Here is a 12,708-nt window from a genome sequence, read left to right as displayed (position 1 = left end):
CATATCAACGCACACATACAGTATCAACAGGCTGGGATGGGATGATTCACATTGGAATAAATTAGGTTATATGCACAAATAAAGGGCTTTTGATACATCTTGTGCTTGCCAATAAAACACATAGCCTACCGCACTGAACAGTTGAGACTTGTCTCCAATTCAGCATGAAATCCTGTTGATGGCCGATATTGGTTTAACTACTTACACTGTCCAGGCATTGCTTGAAATGTATTCCTCTCCAGTGCCTTTTAGTCTGTATTTTTAAGGTGTTCAATAATGTATCTTAAAGATGTTCTACTTGAGCCTCTCAGCTCATATCCAAAGGAATCGTTTAGTCTTGGTGAGCCCCTCTATAATAATTTAGTTATACATAATGTTTACACAATTACCGTGCATGCAGGATTGGCAGCAGCGAAGTTACAGTATATGATGTCTTAATGATGTAACATCGACAGCATACAATTTGATCAAAAGTTCAGATTTAAAAGTAACACTTCAGATACTGTTGTTTGTTTAACTGACGTGATTCACAGATCATGCTTTGCATTCCAATTGAATGCGAAGTGAGTAGAGCTCTGCTCACTGAGAGGCTTAGGTCTATTCCTACAAGGAAATATGATGAACAGGACATGTGCACACAATCTCACATAACCGTATTCATGCTGTTGAGAAGAATAGCCCACAGAAGCCATGTGATGGGATGTTTACAAAGGAATGCTAAGCACTTTCTTTCTAGCTGCAAAGTGTCCAGTGTCAAGAGGTCCATGCCATTAAACATTGTTCATAAAGTAATGTACCCACTATTAAATTAATTCTATGAAACTATGAATTCATGCTTTAGTGATGTCTCATTAACCGTCAATAACTGAGTCGCTGACAAGACATGCTTCTATAAGTTTACTGATTTGTGATGGCAAAAGTAGGTTCTATAGTGTGTTTTACTTTCTAGAAACATGTTTTTTTTTTATTTATTATTGTATAATTATTAATCAACTCACATAGTTTCAATCTTCGTTTAGTTGGATTTACATTTTCTCCTGGCAAAATGCCTTTGACAATCCATAATAAATGCCTTGAAATGTTCACTCCTCATTTGGCAAACATGAGTACACCAGCATGCTAAATGTACAATGTTTTATTCAGACTGGCTATCTGATTAACTTTAATTTGCATTTTAATCTAAATCTATTCATGTCTGTGTGCACTTTCACATTATCCAACCTAAATGTTCAAGACAGTATACTGATTGTCAAAACGTATAGCAAAAATATACTATGTGAATAATAACCACATGATCCTTTGAATTATAAGAGCATTGGCTAAATTACTCAAATGAAAATGTAAATCAACCTCCGACTGCTGCACTGACTGAAATGTTCCCTGTATAGTGTACATTTCTTTAAACACAGACGACATTGTTTTTGTTATTTTAGATAAAAACATATTTTAAAAGTCTACATCATGCACTGTTTATCATCATGTACACGTGTATCAAACATAATATGAAATGCATTGAATAAACATCCATCTACTACATCCAATAAATGAACACAATTTATATAACAAATATAATATATTTTTCTAGATTATGAAATATAACCATACAGACCTTTTTTCATGACAAACATTACGGCAACAAACCTTTCTTGTTGTAAGACACCAACAACCTTAGATAAAGTAACAACTTTATCTAAGGTTGTTGGTGTCTTACAACAAGAAAAATAAATATGACTATTAAATAACTATTAAATAAATAACTATTCATGTCCATAAAACATCCAAACCCATCAATTCTGCATGAGCTTACCACAAATCTGGATTCCGGGTAGGTCTTTACCCTCTTTTAGCAGAACGAAAATGTACAGTATTCCTGTGCAGTTGCTCTGTGTGTGTTTGGAAGATCACTGCAGCATCCTGACAGGTGTTGATATCATGGCCATGGCTAAATCCTGCTTGTATCAAACTCAGGAACCAGGATCTTGGATTAACTGCCACAGCCATCAGTGACATCTGCCAGGCTGGGAAAATGGGTGCCCCTGCAGTAGGATAATGTGTGGTAGAGTTAGTGTGTGAGTGATTGTGTGCTGTATGTGTTGTGGGTTTCTTGGTGTGTTGGTATGTGTCTGTCTGTGTCAATAAGAAAATATGTTTCTAAGTGTGAGTTTTGCAATGGATTAAAAGTCCACCCAATAAAGGGACACTCTGGGCAACTAAAAGGGATGGATATTATGTTACAGTACCTGGAGAGTTCATGCCAGTCATTAGGGAAGATTGTATGGTCATTGAATCCAGTGAGTTACAGGTGTTACTGTGTCACTGTAATGTAATCTGTTGATAGGAAAAAAGGATATGATAATTTCCCCCACTGATTAGACCTGTGAATTAAGCAAGACTGAATATGTAAAAAGCAGTATACTCCTTGACTCAAATGTATGTGGACTGGATTAGTGTTATTCACAATAAACAAGCACACAGTAGCTACTCATGCCATTCAGAAACTAGAACAGACCGATTATGTTTCTTTTTTGGTTATATGCAAGGTCTGACTTATTTATCCCTGTTGCTATGATTTTCAGTTGGATAAGAAAAATAGAGGCATCTGTTTGCAGGTCAGATGCATGTTAATCAGTGGTGATGATGTCAGATAACAGACAACACATCAGAACAAACATGGAACTGTTCTGAAATCAGAAACTATTCCCATGACAACCTCTGACTTATTGCACATCTCTTTTAAATTATGTTTACACTCTGAAGTCAAATGAAAACCCTCTTGCCATTGAGGACAGGTTCCAGTCTTTCCTGTAACATGCCACACGTGGCTTGATGTCTGGTGGAAAAGGAGTGGGATTATTTAATGAGTACTAATCCAAGGATACAGTGACACTTTTATTCATACGTCTGGTGATATAAGAAAGTCTGATCTTTTTAATGATTGCATGTTGAATGAGATTTGTGGGACACATACACTACATGACCAAAAGTATGCTCGTTCAACATCTCATTCCATAATCATGGGCATTAATATGGAGTTGGTCTCCCATTTGCTGCTATAACAGCTTCCATTCTTCTGGGAAGGCTTTCCACTAGATGCTGGAACATTGCTGCAGCTTCCATTCAGCCTCAAGAGCATTAGTGAGGTCAGGCACTGATGTTGGGCGACTAGGCCTGGCTCACAGTCGGCGTTCCAATTCATCCCAAAAGTTTTCGATGGGGTTGAGGTAAGGGCTCTGTGCAGGCCAGTCAAGTTCTTCCACACTGATCTCAACAAATCCTTTCTGTATGGACCTCACTTTTTGCACGAGGGTATTGTCATGCTGAAATAGGAAAAGGTCTTCCCCAAACTGTTGCCACAACGTTGGAAGCACAGAATTGTCTAGAATGTCATTGTATGCTGCAGCATTAAGATTTCCCTTTACTGGACAGACGATTTTTATGAGCTACACGCTTCAGCAATCAGCGGTCCCGTTCTGTGAGCTTGTGTGGCCTACCACCTCATGGCTGAGCCATTGTTGCTCCTAGGCAGAAATTTAAGGAACTGTCTTGTTAGAAAGGTGGCATCCTATGACAGTGCCATGTTAAATAGCTGCCTCCACTAATTTGAAGGGGTGTCCACATCATTTTGTATTGATAGTGTATATTGCATTAAAGTTATTATGCAAGGGTTAAGACCAAAGCCTTTAATATATACATTCATCATTTGTAGCCTAGTTCATACAAATTAAGTAGTACAGTACACTCTTAGAAAAAAGAGTTCCAAAAGGCTTCTGCGGCTGTCCCCATAGGAGAACCCTTTTTGGTGGCAGGTAGAACTATTTTGGGTTCCATGTAGAACCCTTTGTTTTCTAAGAGTGTAGTGAAACCGTGTATTTATATGTGAGTTACATCAAAAGGCAGTCAATCAAAGCTGCGCTCATAATGAATTGTGCTTTTCCCTCACAAATTATATTTCAAAGCGTAAGAGATCAGTAAAATGACTAATCTCATAATGACATCATTGCAAACAATTTTCTCTGGGTTAGTACATCCACTGTTTCAGGATTAACTAGACATTGCACATTGGCAGCATCAACTGATTACAGTGCACATACAGTATGTGACTACCTTGATAATACTGAAAAATGATTCAATGATATTTGAGAATGATGGTAATAGCATTTCACCAGCAGCAGGAACGTTACTGAGTATACATAGAGTAATTTGATGCCAGACGATAAACATTTGTCTAGAGACCATAAAGCAGCTGCCACTGCAACCTCTTTGTTGTGGCTTTCGATTGCAACAAGTCTGGAGACTCGACTAGTTTTTTTGTGAACAGTTCTTGCCATGGTACAGGTAACTGCCAAAATAAAGGAAACACCAACATAAAGTGTCTTAAAGACATGCTCTGTAACTTTGGTGACAAGTAAATATTTTTAAACCTACCGCTTGGACTGGATGTGTCAATGTGTAGTTCATACATGCCTAATCTATGAGCAAAATGACTGTTTAACCTCAATCAGCCAAGAAATCCCTAGTTTGAAAGCGACTGTTTTCTGGAAACTGTGCGGCGCCATTTTCCCAAAATTTCCCCCCACTTGGGCCTACAATTCTTCCACGAGAAATTCCATAATTTTGTGTTTTTAATTGTGGTTGAAAATGCTGTCAATTGGAATTAAAGTTGTTGTTTCCACTTTATTTTGACCAAAAAAATGTAGATTTGATGTTGAATCAATGTGGAAAACTGATTGGATTTGAAAAAAGTAATTAACGTTAGGGAATTTCATCACCACACTTTTTACCTAAATCCAATGACATGGTGACATTTTGAACTGACATCTGTGCCCAGTGGGATGCATATTGTTTAGATTGTTTTCATGCTCATCAAGCATTCGGTGACCACTCATACCCTGTGTATGGGAGCATTGTCATCCTATGGGGGCATAGCCATGGTAGCCAAATCGGTCTGCCCAGCATTTTTATAGATGACCCTAAGCATGGAACCAAACCTGTGTCGAAGCACACAATATACTTTGTATACCTCATTTACTGAAGTGTTTCCATTATTTTGGCAGTAACCTGTAGGTGGGGTTAGTTACCAGGTTGAGTAGTTCAATATGGCATGTAGCCTAGTGGTTAGCGTGTTGGGCCACTAATCAAAAGGTTAATAGATCAAATCCCTGAACTGACAAAGTAAAAATCTGTTATTCTCAAACTGAGCAAGGTGTTACTGCCTTGCTCAGGCTGCCTTGTTCCTAGGCTGTCATTGTAAGTAAGAACTTGTTCTTAGCTGACTTGCCTAGTTAAACAAAGGTAACATTTCTGCAGGCAGACATTATGTGCAAAAGCCACACCCACATTTATTTTGATTGCAAAACACTGGACTCTGTATTTCACAAACGGTGGAAAAATCCTTCACTTGCCAGCACCCTAAATCTTGCAGTTCGTTTATAAAATTACGTTGGCAATCTCAAGGTGTAGGCCTACCAACATTCAATTTCCAATTGAAAAGGGAATAGATTGCTTGGAACAGATTTTCCTGGAAATGTGTTGCAGAGGGCCTCCTCACAGCCTATGCCCAGTTTTCTATTGGGACATGAATCACTTCGGTCGTGCTACACATGGGTGATATGTCAATTTTTTTAACCAAATATTTGGATGTCATTCAGGGAAATATCGTCTAGAGACATATTGTATGAATGAATGTCAATGAGATGGTCTTATATAGCCTCGTGTGTCAGTTTTCACTGCTGGCTTATCAAACTAGACATGATTGGGTCACTGAAGGGTGTTGTTGAAAATAAATGCAAAAGGAGATGCGATTAAATTGGGATACACTGCCCCCAAATGGATGAAAAATGATAGCCTACTGCAGAAAGACAGTTGAGCAAGGATCAGATTTTTATGTAATTCGACTTCAAATTCTGCAATAAGTGATCCAGGCAACTAGAAATTCAAATGAAACAGTTTGTATGTCACTGGAGCTGAATGAAGGAAAATTCCCGGACAATGTTTTATCTGAGATTTGTAACTCCCAATATAGAGCACAATCTATATGACATACCGTAAGATCCACAGAAAATTCAAATGGTGTATCTTTATTTACCTGGTCTCTTTGTGAAAACGATAACGTGTCACATGGGCACGTTGCAGCAGGAGGCAAAGTTCAAGGTACAAAATAACTGATGGTACAAAAATAAATGGGCCCATTGCCCCATATGGAAGATGGGCGACGAACGACATCCTTACAGCGAACTCGACTTTTGGCAGACTTGTCCATCTTGTTCCCGGACTACAAAATTCAAAGGGCAGTGTAGTCAACAACATCATTTTCCTGTGTGTTATATATATTTCCACACTATGAAGTTGGACTAATACTGTGAAATTATGACAATGCACTTTTAGTGTACGAGCTGTTTGAAAAGAATACCTGAAATTTCAGCTTGTTTGGCTGGGTGGGTTTTTTGGACCAGATAAATTTTTTTCTCTCCTTTGAAGTTAGTAGTCGAATAACAAAGAGAGTTTGCCCTCCTCTCTGCCAATAACAGTTCATTTTCAGTTTACACATCCCTTCAATTAGGCTCCTCCAATTAGGTCCCTTTCTCAGACCACTCCCAGGCAGTCCTAGTAAAATTGCATTTTGCTAAGAAGCTATTTTTGCTTCTTTTTGAGCATTTTAATTGAAAACAATCACAGTAAGGTACTTAAAATTGTTACCCTGAAATAATTTGAGAATGAGATAAAAAAAAACAGCTGCATTGTAACTTTAATATTTATAAAACATGTACTAAAAGACTGTCAACACTGAAAAGGTTCAAATTAAAAAGGACTTGGCCTATGCAGGCATTCCTGAGGATATAACTCACTTGACATAAAGTGGGGTCTACCAGGCTCTAACCAGACTCCCCACAAACATCATGGCTGCCTCTCTCCTGCATGAAGTGAACACATGCAATACACCCTCTAGATTTAAGATGTTATCATTTCATCAGAGATCATATATAATAATTCTGATTGTTTCACATTATGACAGATCATCAGTCTATGAGTTCTATGGGCTTGGAGAGGCACTTCTCACTATCTTACCTTTTGGTTCTCTCTTTCCCTCTGCCTGTCTGTCTGTTAATGGCTGTCACTCTCCTGCCATAATCATGATGATAGCACCAAACAAAGTCTTGACACATGGGACAAACCTTCATGACCCATAATCACTGTGATGAAGTTAAGGAAATCTAAGCTGAAAGCACTCACATTTGCGGGCTAGTTAGCCAGGGGTAGTGTGCAGGCAGTTGCAGGAATCTTACTTACAGTTATTTGTTCTACTAAAAAATGAGTATGTCCTCTTTTTTCTCTTCTTGACTGGTGAGACTTGCTGACCCTACGATGAAGACTAAGACAGTGATTGTGCAAATATTAATACTTTAATACTTAGCAAGTATTCCTGACTTTAAAACATTCACTATCAGTTTTCACAGAATTACCCAGCATTAGCTAGTTAGATAAAACATAACACAGCTAAAAATGACTGAACTGTAAATGTAAAACTAACTAGCTACTAGCCAGGAGAAAGCTTAATAGTTATTCAGGTTCATTCTAACATATCAAAGTTTATTCACATTCATACACTTTTTACTTTAGCTGACTTTGTTGTTGCCAACAACAACTACTTTACCTGTTGAGGCAAGTAATGATGGTGCTGCACAGTGCTTTTTCTCTCTCACACGCACTGCCACAATGATATTAACAACTGAGAGTGAGAACATATCAGTCAGGTGGGGGGAGAGAGTCAAAATATAAGTCTTGCAGAATTACACTACCGTTCAAAAGTTTGAGATCACTTTGACATGTCCTTGTTTTTTGAAGAAAAGCACATTTTTTGTCCACTAAAATAACATCAAATTGATCAGAAATACAGTGTAGACATTGTTAATGTTGTAAATGACTATAGTAGCTGGAAACGGCAGATTTTTTTTATGGAATATCTACAGAGGTGTACAGAGGCCACTCAGGAACATTCACTGTGTTCTTGAATAAGCAACTCCAGTGTAGATTTGGCCTTGTGTTTTAGTGTATTGTCCCGTTGAAAGGTGAATTAATCAGACTGAACCAGGTTTTCCTCTAGGATTTTGCCTGTGCTTAGCTCCATTCTGTTGATTTTTTATCCTGAAAAATTATAAGAATTATTAACAATTATAAGCAAACCCAAAACATGATGCAGCCACCACTATGCTTGACTATACTGTTTTAAAGTCACTATTTGCCTCATGGTGAAATCCCTGAGTGGTTTCCCTCCTCCCAGGCAAACTAAGTTAGGAAGGACTCCTGTATCTTTGTATTGACTGGGTGTATTGATACACCACCCAATGTGTAATTAATAACTTCACCATACTCAAAGGGATATTCAATGTCTGCTTTATTTTTTTATTTTTTTACCCATCTACAAATAGGTGCCCTTCTTTGCAAGGCATTGGAAAACCTCCCTGTTCTTTGTGGTTGAATCTGTATTTGAAATTCACTGCTCAACTGAGGGACTTTACAGATAATTGTATGTGTGTGAACTGAACACTACAATATAAAGTAACAAAAAGAACAACCGAAACAGTTCCGTCTGGTAACGAATACAAAGACAGAAAACAACTACCCACAACCCATAGTGGGAAAACAGGCCGCTGCCTCTGATTGGGAACCATACCAGGCCAAAACCAGAAATACAAAACATAGAACAAAAACATAGAATGCCCACCCCAACTCACGCCCTGACCAAACCCATAGGGGAGGGTCTGGGTGGGCATCTGTCCGCCATAGTTTTGGCCCACTTATGTGGCGCCTTAGGAGCGGCGACCCTCGCCGCCGACCTCGGACTGGGGACCCTTGCAGCAGGCCCCGAATAGACGGGAGACTCCGGCAGCGCCGGACAGGCAGGAGACTCTGGCGGTGCCGGAGTGAAGGGCGGCTCCGGCAGCTCCGGACTGACGGGCGGCTCCGGCAGCTCATGACTGACAGGCGGCTCCGGCAGCTCCTGACTGACGGGCGGCTCCGGCAGCTCCTGACTGATGGCGGCTCTGGCAGCTCCGGACAGGAGGGAGACACTGGAAGCGCCGGACAGGCGGGAGAACCTGGAGGAAGGAGACGGAGAGACAGCCTGGTGCGTGGGGCTGCCACAGGACCCACCAGGCTGGGGAGACCTACAGGAGGCTCATGACTGACGGGCGGCTCCGGCAGCTCCTGACTGACAGGCGGCTCCGGCAGCTCCTGACTGACGGGCGGCTCCGGCAGCTCATGACTGACGGGCGGCTCCGGCAGCTCATGACTGACAGGCGGCTCCGGCAGCTCCTGACTGATGGGCGGCTCCGGCAGCTCCTGACTGACGGCGGCTCTGGCAGCTCCGGACAGGAGGGAGACACTGGAAGCGCCGGACAGGCGGGAGAACCTGGAGGAAGGAGACGGAGAGACAGCCTGGTGCGTGGGGCTGCCACAGGACCCACCAGGCTGGGGAGACCTACAGGAGGCCTGGTGCATGGTGGAGGCACCGGATGGACCGGGCTGTGGAGGAGCACTGGAGCTCTGGTGCGCAGCCTTGGCACCACTCCTCCAGGCTGGATGACCACTTTAGCCCGGACCCTACAGAGTGCAGGCACAGGTTGAACCAGGCTGTGGGTGAGCACTGGAGATCTGGTGCATACCACTCGCACCTCTCCCTTAGGCTCAATGCCCACATTCACCCTGCACGGGCGCAGCGCAGGCATAGGACACACTCAGCTGCCGCCGCTCAGCTTTCACTGCCTCCAACCATACTTAGGCAGCCTGTTTTCCCACTATGGGTTGTGGGTAGTTGTTTTCTGTCTTTGTATTCGTTACCAGACGGAACTGTTTCGGTTGTTATTTTTGTTTACTTTATATTGTAGTGTTCAGTTCAGTTGAATAAAATGACTAACACTTACCACGCTGCGCATTGGTCCGATATTTCATACTCCTCATCAGAAGAGGAGGAGAACCGTTACAGAACTACCCATCAAAACCCATGTGGGGAAGAGCTACCTTCGTATGGTTCTCAATCAGAGACAACGACAGACAGCTGTCCCTGATACAGAACTACCCACCAAAAAAAGGACCAAGCAGCGTGGTAACATGGAGCAGAGGGTTCTGGACTCCTGGGCTTGGGAGGAGATACTGGAAGCCCCAAGGAAGAACTGGAGGCAGTGAAAGCTGAGCGGCGGCGGCTGAGTGTGTCCAACGATAGACAGCTGCCTCTGATTGGGAACCATACCAGGCCAAAACCAGAAATACAAAACATAGAACAAACACATAGAATGCCCACCCCAACTCACGCCCTGACCAAACTAAAACAGAGACATAACAAAGGAACTAAGGTCAGGACGTGACAGTTTGGGATACAGAGATGAGGTAGTCATTCAAAAATCATGCTAAACACTATTCTTGCACACAGAGTCCATGCAATTTATTATGTGACTTGTTAAGCACATTTCTACTCCTGAACTTATTTAGGTTTGCCATAAAACAGTGATTGAATGCTTACTGACTGAAGACATTCCAGCTTTTCAATTACTTTTTAAAAATTTAGAAAAGCATAATTCCACTTTGACATTATCGGGTATTGTATGTAGACCAATGATAAAACATCTCAATTTAATACATTTTAAATTCAGGCTGTAACACAATAAAATGTGGAAAAGTCAAGGGGTGTGAATACTTTCTGAAGGCACTGTATGTGTTCCTTATTTTTCTGTGCTTGAGGTGACAACCCTACTTGTGATATTGCGCCCTCAATATTTGTACAGTATATTATTATAGAGTGGTTTACAGAAGCATGTTTGTAAATGCATATCTTCCATGATATGGCTAAAGTGTAATAGAAAGAACCAGAGCCTTCAATTTAGATGGCTCTGGATAGACAGTCATGTCTGCATTCACTTGTTGAGAGCATGTCTATAATTCAGCCATTTCAATGGAGCCACGTTGGAAAGAAATCTAACAAACGGCCACTAGGTGGCCGTCATGCTCCTCACGAACAAGCTATGCTCCATGACTTCTGGACTAAATGTTTTTTATTTTTCATTATTAACTAGGCAAGTCAGTTAAGAACAAATTCTTATTTACAATGACGGCCTACCCCGGGCCAAACCCTAACCCGGACGATGCTGTGCACCACCCTATGGGACTCCCAATCACGGCTGGTTGTGATACAGCCTGGAATCCAACCAGGGTCTGTAGTGACACCTCTAGCACTGAGATACAGTGACGTAGACCGCTGCGCTATTTGGGAGCATCTCAATCACTATGTCTACGTCCCAATAATCTCTCCTTTCTTCCTAAAGAAAGAGCACTTGTTCACGTCTCCCCCAAAATGTAAAAGCATTGGATTGGTGTAGGCATGGGCTAGAGGGAGCTTTCATAAACCAGTAATTTCAATCATTTCAAATCAATGAAGGGAAGTCAAAAGGTGCACACAATGGGAGAAAGGAGAATATTGGGATACAACATATATGGTTCCCCTTTTGACATGCAAGCAGTAAGTGGAGTCTGAAATACACATATTCTTCTCTTCGTCCTTGTGTACAACCAGTAGTGAAGTTAAGCTCCAATACTATAAACCCATGAGCAGAATGATGCCTGAGCTTCACATCAATATTTGAACATCGGAATAGAATGTGGGCAAGCTCAACCCTCACGAAATGAACCCTGTGTGGAACCCTGTGTAGTCTCTGTGCCAGTCAAGAAAAATGCATGGCCTGCCCCTGTGTTGAAAGGAGGACCGAAGTTTAACAAAAACAGAGCTGGTACTTTGTGTTTGCCCCTCGGCCGTCTTCCAATTGTTTAATTTGACATTTGCTTGCAAGGTCTTCACAGTAGTGCCAACCGTTGCCACCCACATAAACCCCATAGGATTTTCCATCCCAGATAGAAAATGTGCAATCAAGACAGATGCTCCGGGGAAGTCTCATTTTGCAACGATCCACAAAGGGCAACATACCCTTGTGCTGCACGCCAATATCTTAACAAGCCAGGATTATTAGAGAGGGGAGCTAGAAATTAACTGGGGCCAGAACCCTCACATGGTACATATACAGTAGTACTGCGATAATTCAAAGGATATGCATGTCAATCCAGGAAATGTTTATAGCGATGTAGACATTAATTAGAGTTAGAATTCTGACACGAGGAAGGTTCCTTTTAATGAATAACATTTGTGTGACCTCACGATTCATGCAGGACAGTTTATAAGCAAGTTTATAGCCCTCAAGTCCTACGCTTTTCAGTTTGAATGTCCCACAATATATTGATGATACAATTTTCCTATAAACATTTCACACACATAATCTAGTACATTAATCTAAGCTGTTTTAATATCAGTTGGTACTGAGCCTATACAAATTACTCTCTAATGAGGCTTTTTGAGGCTCAGTCAGTCCAGTGACGATCTACTGTACTAAATGATGGAACATTCTGCTCTGGCGTTATCACCCATGTCAGCCCCCTCCCGCCTCCCCCACTGCTAACATGTTGTTTTGCATGCAGAATTGTTGCCTGCTGTGTCTGTGTGGCCACAGTTAATGAAACAGCACAAAAAGTCTATGGAGTAAACAGACAGGGGATATTTTTGTTCTCCTATGAGGCCCGTTGTTAATTTCCTATGCCTCCTTTTCAGTTGTTTCGCCTGACCTCTGACCTATTACCACCCCAGAGTATAGAGAGGGGCATCTGGACACA

Source organism: Oncorhynchus mykiss, chromosome 17 (assembly GCF_057628025.1).
Source record: "Oncorhynchus mykiss isolate SJ-2025 chromosome 17, ASM5762802v1, whole genome shotgun sequence".
Classification (NCBI taxonomy): domain Eukaryota; kingdom Metazoa; phylum Chordata; class Actinopteri; order Salmoniformes; family Salmonidae; genus Oncorhynchus; species Oncorhynchus mykiss.
The sequence above is the reverse complement of the archived record's forward strand: the minus strand, read 5'-3'. Positions refer to the sequence as shown.